We start from the raw sequence: 9,722 nt of genomic DNA on the forward strand, positions 1-9,722 counted from the left end.
TTAATTAATTCACCATGAGTTAATTAGTTGTGAAAAATCAAACATGAACTCTATTTGAGGACACACAACAGTTTCTTTATTAATTGAGGAATTTATCCATCAGTTAAAGAGATAATGATGAGTTCTAATTTGAGTAGTAATTAGTTGGCTCAGTTAATTGAGTCAAGTCCAGTTATAATTGATTTAAACAGTTTGTTTAAATTAAGTAAGTTCAGTTAATTGATGCATGCTTGCATATAACTGTTGCACTTCAGATAACTAAATATTCTCTCATAAATAACTCATGCATGTCAGTTCAGACAGAGACCCAGTTGAGATCAAAGGAGGGACAATGTACTATCAGTTGGATGGATTTTTCCTATAAAGGAAGCTCATCAATGGAGAAGGATTTATCTCCTTTAGGATTACGTAGTTGGATCAGAGGTTAGTGAGTGTGTGAAGAGGCCAATCCACACAAGTGGTTGCACTGGACCCCAATCAAAATTGCACAAAGAAATAGGAGGCTTGGAGGGCATATCAGGAGGTTTGAGAGAGGCCTTTGACTATCTATGAGCAACAGAGGAATTGCAGAGAGAGCAGGATAGCTTTTGAGTTGATTCTTTTTGTAATATTGATTATATTTCCACTTGTATGATAATATAGAGATGGGGTTTTAGGCTGGTGCTTTCCCCTGGATATTTCTTCTGTGTTATGTGTGATTGCTTCTCATTCTCAGTTATATCTGTTCTTGGTTGATACTACTCATATGTGATTAAGCTTCCGCAAAGTTTATGGTAGAAGTAGATCTTGTATTGTGTTTTAGTATATTGCATAATCTGTTGATCTACAATGGGAATTTCTACATGGTATCAGAGCGAGTTGATTTGTAGAAAATTCTACAGGGAGTCCCTTGGGATATTCATATTCATTATCCATTTTTGTTGAGCTAAAGTGAGACCAAGGTACATTCCATATGCCTATGCTCCTTATTTTTCTTCTTGCCCAAACCCCAAACAAATCTATCTTCAATTATTCCTTGAAGATTAATAAGAATCTGTCCCCCTTCTACCACCCCATAATTATATTATAATTAAAATAATAAAATAATACAATCTATATTTTAATAAATTAATATTTTGTTATTTTTAATTAGATAAATTAAAAAATAATAATATATATATGATTTCTATTTTAAAATGTTTGGATAATTTTTATGATCTCTGATTTTTAAAAGTTTGATTTTTTTGGTTGAATTGTTAGAAACTTTTAATTTTTTTACTGTTAAATCTAATATATTTATAATTTGTGCAACCAACTACATTACCTAAATAATTGTATAAATAAATTTATTAAATCCCAATTTTATTATTATTAATACGAAATAAGAAATAACCATATATCAATTATTTATTTTTTCTCATTTTAATCTTATACATATTACATATCTCATTTATTTATAATGTAAAATCGTTTATGCAAAATTAAATTTTATGATTTTATAAGAACTTTATATTTAAATGATATAAATTTTCAATAAATTATATTATTTATAAATTTGCAATATTCACCTTGTAATTTTATTGTTTTTACATTTTAAAAAGAAGGGTTACATTTTAAAAAGAAGGGTAGCAGGTAGTTGTAGTCCCTGCCACGGTAAGAAAGCACATTTCTGCAATCGAGAACATGTAAAGGTAATCTTATTAAATGGTATATAACAGAAACAAAAATGTCAACCTTAATGTTATTGCAGGTACATAATTTAATTTCATTTATATGATGGTGGGCAATGTCATTTCATTGTCATTCATATAACCGTGTATTTTTTCCAATTTCATACCTCAAACCTAGAGGCATTTAAAATGTACTAACATCTTTATTCAAGCATGCTACATGCAACCACAATATTTATTTGGGAACTACCAGGTGTTTCAGGCAGAAGCTTATTCAAGCATTCTATAGGCAACGACAATATTTATTTGGGAACTACCATGTGTTTCAGGGAAAAGCTTGAACGTTTCCCTGACAACACAATTACTTAGGGCATGGAGTCAGTGAGCCTTTGTTGGGGACCAATTTTATGGTATCCAACAACCCAGACTTTAAATAATTTTGTTTTTACAGACCTTAAATAATCTTGTTTTTACATTTTCTCAATGTAATATTATTCTCAAAATATAATTATAATTTTGTAGTGTTTAAATTGGTGTCAGTTACCTAATTCTGTACTGGTAATATAATTTTGTAGTGTATAAATTGTATTTAGTAACACAGTTTAAATGATTGTCTTTAAATTTCCTCAATGTAAAATTACTCTCGAAATATAGATCTAATTTAACTTTGTAGTGTTTAAATTGCATTTAGCTAGAAAGTTTAAATGATTTTATTTTTAAATTTTCTGAATATAACATATCCTCAAAATATAAATATATTTTTGTATTTTCTAAATTGTATTGAGTTTTTTCAAATTTAAAAAGTATTTAAACTATCATCAAGATAACTGATAATATTGGAGGATATGTATGAGAATTAAAAAATAAGTCTTTAATGATAGATGAACCATATTCATTGGCGTCGACAAATGCATTAGAATGTGATTTACGTTGAAAATTCTTTTCAAAAAACTTAATATAAATTACAAAAACTTAAATTCAACAACTAAATAAATATTATTCACACTAAAATCACATTGAATCATATTAATCAAGATAAATTCTCGCTACACGCAGGCTGCCGATGTGTTTGAACATTCAACAACTATATACCTTAACAATCCATATTATATAATTAAAAATATAAAAATAATAAAAACAAATAACAATTGTCGAGTATTCATGTTAATATAATTGTGTAGTGTTTAAAGTGCATTCAGTTACACGGTCTTTAAATTTGACCACACCTATGTTGGTCCGATTCCGAATATTGGTCACACCTATGTTGGTCCGATTCCGAATATTTGGGGAATCAGCGATGGACTTAAGGACATGGGCACGGTCAAAAAAATTGACCGCGACCATGTCAGCCCGATTCCCAAATATTCAGGAAATCAGCGACTTAAACTCAAGGCACTTGGAGTAATAAGTGAATAACAAATTTGATTTCATTTTTATCATAAATTGTGTATGATAGGTTTGGTTTTATCATAAATTGTGTCTCTGGCTGAAATTTTTAGACAATATGAGGACTTATATGATAGGTTTGGTATTGTTTGGTATGATCTAATCTGATTCCTTTATTTGATCCGCAAAATATTATGATAGAGGTAGAAAGGTTGAAACTTGAGCTAAAGCATACTCTAGGCATGTATGTTGTAGCCACGGCAGAGGCAAAGAAGGAAAAAATGAATGTCGATAGGGAAGAAAGCTAACAAAGAAAAGTTGCAATATTTATTCTTGCTCCTATTGTAGTGGTAAGTAGTGAAAAACCTTCATTAAACCTTCATTATTGCTTCAAAATCTCGAGCGGATATGCTTACCGAGATATGTGCTATTATTCAGATGCCAGTGTTGTTGATGTGCTTTCAGTAATTATTCAGATGTCAATGCTTTTGATGTGTTTTCAGAAGAATCATGCAGATGCAGAAGAGGGATTCTCATTTTATGATCCAGTGATGCAGTTCAAGAGTGTCCAGAGATCTCTCCTTTTTTGGTGGTCGAAGAGGTGTTTACTTTGCTAGCTTCCAGAAGCAGTATAGAAACTTTAGGATAAAGAGTTGTTGCATTGCGAGGTATCTCTATGTCAATTGCTGATTCCCCGAATATTCAGGAATCCGATGGACATGGGCATGAGGTATCTTTATGTCGATTGCTGATTCCTCGAATATTCATGAATCAGATGGATATGGGCGTGGTCAATTATTTGACCACAGCCATGTTCATTCAATTCCCAAATATTTGGAGGATTGACTGATTCCCCAAATATTCAGGAATCAAATACACATGAGCGTGATCAATTATTTGACTGCAGTCATATCCATCCAATTCCCGAATATTTAGAGAATCAACAATGGACATATACTCAGACATGACATTTGGGACAACCAGCAAGCGAAGTCAACTGGGCTCTCTATCTCATCCCTCGATCTAATGTGGGAGGATAGGATGTCGTATCCCTCACAATCTGGGAGGATAGGATTTCGTATCCCTCACAATCTTGACAACTTCCCATATCGGCCGAGTTCAACCCTTTACCTCCTTTGTCTCAAGTTTGAGAGAGAGATAGGTCTAAATCGAGATCCCGTGGGAAAGTTCTATCAAATACTTTGCGGTGGTTCTCAACTTCAAAGTTATAGACAATTTCCTTGCAATGTGTTATGATGCAGCAAAAGGATGCGGTCGTGAGGAAAGGTGAAGCGGTGGAAAATTGGAAGGTTGTGCGAAGACAAATGGCACTTCAAATACTAAAATGGTAGCAGTGGTTTAAAAGCGTGGCAGATGTTGAAAGCCATTTGAGAACTGATAAATGTATTATCACAACACAAATATTAAATGTGGATTTAAGACATCTGTGATTCATTTTTTTTTGAGTTAATCTTCAGAGTATTCAAAGTAATAACTAATATTTGTCAATGTTTCAAAGCTCAATAGAGATCCATCATTGGGACCATTCTGAATGAAGATAATAAAAGAGCTTAATCATAGGATAAATAGTTATAAGATAATTTGTTGTTAAGAAAGATGAATGTAGACTACTAATAAGTTAAAACCTAAAAATTTCTTATAATAGTAATTATTATCCATAGTTTCCTTCATAATTTATAATAATATTTAAAGTTTATTATCATAATCTTAAAATAATTTTTATAATAAGCATATGATTAAATTCTTATTTATTATTAAAACAATAATTATTCTTTATAGTGCTTATAAATACTATTATAATTATTAGTAGTAATAATATTATAACTCATTAATTTATTAATAACATTAATATTTAATTAAGCAAAGTCTTTTGGTAGAAAAGGCTTTGCTTAATTCATTATGGATCACAGAAGCCAGAAACATTAATATTGATTAATACTCTTAATATTATTAAAAATATATATATATTTACAAAAAAATAAAAAAATTAATGTTCTTATTTTTAAAAGAATAGAAAATAATTAATTAATTAATGGATATTATAATAATTAAACCAACTAATTATTATTATAAATCATTACTAATAATAATAATAATTAATATTATCACTATAAATAATTATTTTAATTAATTATTAATTATTATTATAAATAAATAATAATAATAATTATTATTATTATTTTAGATATCATTTTTGGGATTCAACTGCGTTAAGTAAGTCATTCAAACGTATGACCATTTCCATGAGAGGTAGTCGTAACTGACTAATTTCTCATGATTTTTGAATAGTTCACTTAGCACTCATTGCATCGGGTGATGCTCACAGGGGTGAAGAAGTGGGATTGAAACTAGTGAAATGTGGAGAACGAATCACATAGCATCAATCATCACTTCCGGGGCTTGCACCCGGTAACCAGGACTTCCCAGGAGGTCACCCATCCCAGAACTCCTCTGGCTCAAGCGCGCTTAACTGTGGAGATTTCCCCACAATCAAGCCCACTTAGCTTGCTACCCCATTTGCAAAACCTTAGCAAGTGTTGTGCCTCATGAACCATTCAAGTAGAGATCCCTTGACTCTTTTTGAATTTAAGTATGGGGGATTTACGCAGTGCATTATATTAGATATCATTTTTGGGATTCAACTGCGTTAAGTAAGTCATTCAAACGTATGACCATTTCCATGAGAGGTAGTCGTAACTGACTAATTTCTCATGATTTTTGAATAGTTCACTTAGCACTCATTGCATCGGGTGATGCTCACAGGGGTGAAGAAGTGGGATTGAAACTAGTGAAATGTGGAGAACGAATCACATAGCATCAATCATCACTTCCGGGGCTTGCACCCGGTAACCAGGACTTCCCAGGAGGTCACCCATCCCAGAACTCCTCTGGCTCAAGCGCGCTTAACTGTGGAGATTTCCCCACAATCAAGCCCACTTAGCTTGCTACTCCATTTGCAAAACCTTAGCAAGTGTTGTGCCTCATGAACCACTTCTTCACCCCTGTGAGCATCACCCGATGCAATGAGTGCTAAGTGAACTATTCAAAAATCATGAGAAATTAGTCAGTTACGACTACCTCTCATGGAAATGGTCATACGTTTGAATGACTTACTTAACGCAGTTGAATCCCAAAAATGATATCTAATATAATGCACTGCGTAAATCCCCCATAATTATTATTATTATTTATTAAGAATTATATATATATATATATATTTATAATATAAGATTAGAAAGTTAGAGAGGAGAATAGTTACCTGAGTTGTTATACCTGAGACAAATTGGGTGTCCTGATCTGCCTGATTAAAGGTAGCCAACTTCCATTGATTTCTATACCATTGTCCCTCTTGAGATTTTGCGGATGCTTTATAATCTCAAGAGCCTCCCTAATCTTTCGTCTATGATATTGTTCTTGCCTTGCGATAATTGAGGCGCTCTCCAAGCAAACATGGTGCTTATTTTTTAGGAATGTTCTACCGGGCTGAAGTACGAGACCTTCCGTTCTTAATATCTACTCCATGGTCTTTTAGTCTTTTTTACAGCGAACGACCAGTTTCACCAATGTAACTCTTTCCACAAGAAAAAATAATTTTATAAACTCCTTTGAGTTGATGTCCATCAATATATCCTTGACCGACCTCACTCCTTGTTTAATTGTTCCGGGTGCTGAGAACTATGTGACTATGTCTTTCTTTCTCGGAATTTTGGCAATCTTATCTCTGCTCCATATTCTTTTAGTCTTTTCTGCAGTGAACGACCAGTTTCACCAATGTAACTCCTGCCACAAGAACATGTAATTTTATAAACTCCTTTGAGTTGATGTCCATCAATATTATCCTTGATCGGCCTCTTTCCTTATTTAATTGTTTTGGGTGCTGAGAACTGTGTGACTATGTCTTTCTTTCTTGGAATTTTGGAAATCTTATCTCTGCTCCAAGTTCTTTTAGTCTTTTTTGCAGTGAAAGACCATTTTCACAAACTTTTTTCACTTTCCAAGGAGGATATTATGAGCATACATCTAGAGTGGCAATGGGATCACCCCTCTTGCCAATTGTGGTCAACTTATACATGGAATACATTGAGAAGAAAGCCCTTGAATCATACCCTTTGAAGCCAACTTGGTGGAAGCGATTCGTCGATGATACCACTGTAAAATGGACTCATGGTAGGACAGAGCCTGATAAGTTTTTTGTGCACCTTAACTCTATCTCTTCAGAAATAAAATTCACCATGGAGCTGGAGGAGAAAAAGAGCATTCCATTTTTAGATGTACTTATCATCATAAAAGAGGATGGCTCTTTAAGGCATAAGGTATTCAGGAAATCAACTCACACAGAAAGCTATCTCCACGTTGAATCCTACAATCACCCTTCCCAAAATTTTGGTGTTTTAAACACTCTTGCTATTAGAGCCGTTCGAATTTCTGACTATGAGCATCTAGATGAGGAAAAGAAGCATCTATCTTCAGTATTTAAGGGTATAGGCTATAAGGATAAGGAAATTAAAAAATTTATAGAGAGAGCTAAAAGGAAGTTATTATCACAAGAGCCTCAAGCTCAAAACCAACCTCAGTGTGCTAGGGTATTCATACCATATATTCGGGGGGTAACAGATAAGATTGTCAAAATTATGAGAAAGAAAGACATAGTCACACATTTTTCAACACCCAGAATGATTAAACAAGGAATGAGGTCAGTCAAGGATAATATTGATGGACATCGACTCAAACGAGTTTATAAAATTAATTGTTCTTATGACAAGAGTTACACATTGGGGCTTCACCCACTAAACCTCTGACACAGAACATGCGTTCGTGGCATACTAAACAATACCCTTAATTTGACCACATATTGAAAAATACCTAAAAATCACATTATTTAACCCACTACCAATATAAATCCAACACACCTTCCCAATTTATAAAACCCCTATTTTCACTAAATATTGTATGTATCCATTTCTTTATTCACATTTTTTATACCCTTTTATTTTTATATCCTTGGTATAGTGACATGATGCCTCTCTTATGACCCCACATGCATTCTACAATGCACCTTTCTTCTTTTGATATACATTGTAAATGCTTATTAATTGAACCTTTCTTCTTTTGATAGACATTGTAAATGCCTATTAGTTCTCCCACAATGCAAAATACTTAACCCACACTCAAGCACATCTCACTATGATTTGTGGCATTTAATGGTCTAGGGCACACAAAGATCAACCATGTTTTAGGAATATTGATTATGTGCATATATATAAAATAACATATAAATTGACCTATATGATGATGAAAAATAAATTGATGAATCTTTACGAATAGGTTTGCACCAAATAAGGTGTTCAAGCACTTGTATAGACCCTCTAGATGCAAGACAACTATCTACAACCAAGTTTGGGGCCACAAATCTCAAATCAAGGGTGCAATCCCAACCTAGAAATGCTTAGAAGAAGAGGATGGAAAAGTACCAACACATGCGCTCTTAAGGGAATAACACGAAAGCTTGAAATCACCTTTTGATTCACAGTTATCTCACCAATGAGATATGGACTATCACTCAAAGACTATGTAAAATGCAATAATGGATTGGAGATAACACAGAGGCATTAAATGAATGGACTATAACTAGAACATAAGACAAAATTTTGGTTGTAGAGGTGATTTGCTCGATTTGGCTAGCTCAAAACAATGGTGTATTCGAAAATAAACCTCCAAACATCTACAATATTTTCTACATGTTGAAGGCAAGCATTACCTTATCATGCACCTCACTAAATACAAGGCTTCCTTGCACTCTCATACATTTTAAATACAGTTCTAAAGGTCACAACCAAAAGGTCACAACCAAGTTCGACCACACATTGGTGTATGAGACCCCCTTACTTGTGGGACAAGGGACCCACCTCCGCACAATGATTTGATCGCTAAGTTAATGAAGGCATACATACTCTACCCCCTCTGGTTTTGAACTTGTGACCTCTTAGGAGGAAACCCATGCTCTTAACCATTAGGCCCACTCAATTTAGATATAGTGGATTTCTCTTTAAGGTATCTTTTACATAACGAGTGATTACATTGAAACCACATTGGAACTAACATCATATAGGAAATAGAAACGACCCTGGAAACAATATTAAGAACTAATATCACTTCCTTGAAATAGGAATGACCCTGACATTTCTATAATCAAAGAATCTCTTGAAAATTTAAGCTAAACAATATTAAAGTAATGTCTTGAACACCAAGAACCAAGAGCCTTATCGTCCTATAACGAATCAACCTATGCAAAATCAAATTTACAAAAAAGACCTGGCAGAGAACATCCATGTACACAATCCTACTAGAGAAAACATCTATAGTGCCAAAATCAATTGAAAATCATAATATGGGACTTTCAAATTCGAAAACTAGTTGAAAAACATGCTATGGGACTTTCAAATTCGAAAACCAATTGAGAAGCATGGGATCAGACTTCCAAGATTTTATATAACAATTATTTGAACAATGGTTCTCGCAAGGCGAGCTTAAATATCCGAGGAAATGATAGGAGAAAGGCTTTGCCAGAAATTGAAAATAATCCTTTCACTATTCTTTCCCAAGGGATTAAGCCAATTGTTTCCCATTTTCTGCTATTTCATGACCCTTCACAATTTAAAAAATTGA

The sequence above is a fragment of the Pinus tabuliformis genome, chromosome 6 (genome assembly GCF_031772625.1).
Source record: "Pinus tabuliformis cultivar Carrire ecotype Pingquan chromosome 6, CPIR1, whole genome shotgun sequence".
Lineage (NCBI taxonomy): Eukaryota > Viridiplantae > Streptophyta > Pinopsida > Pinales > Pinaceae > Pinus > Pinus tabuliformis.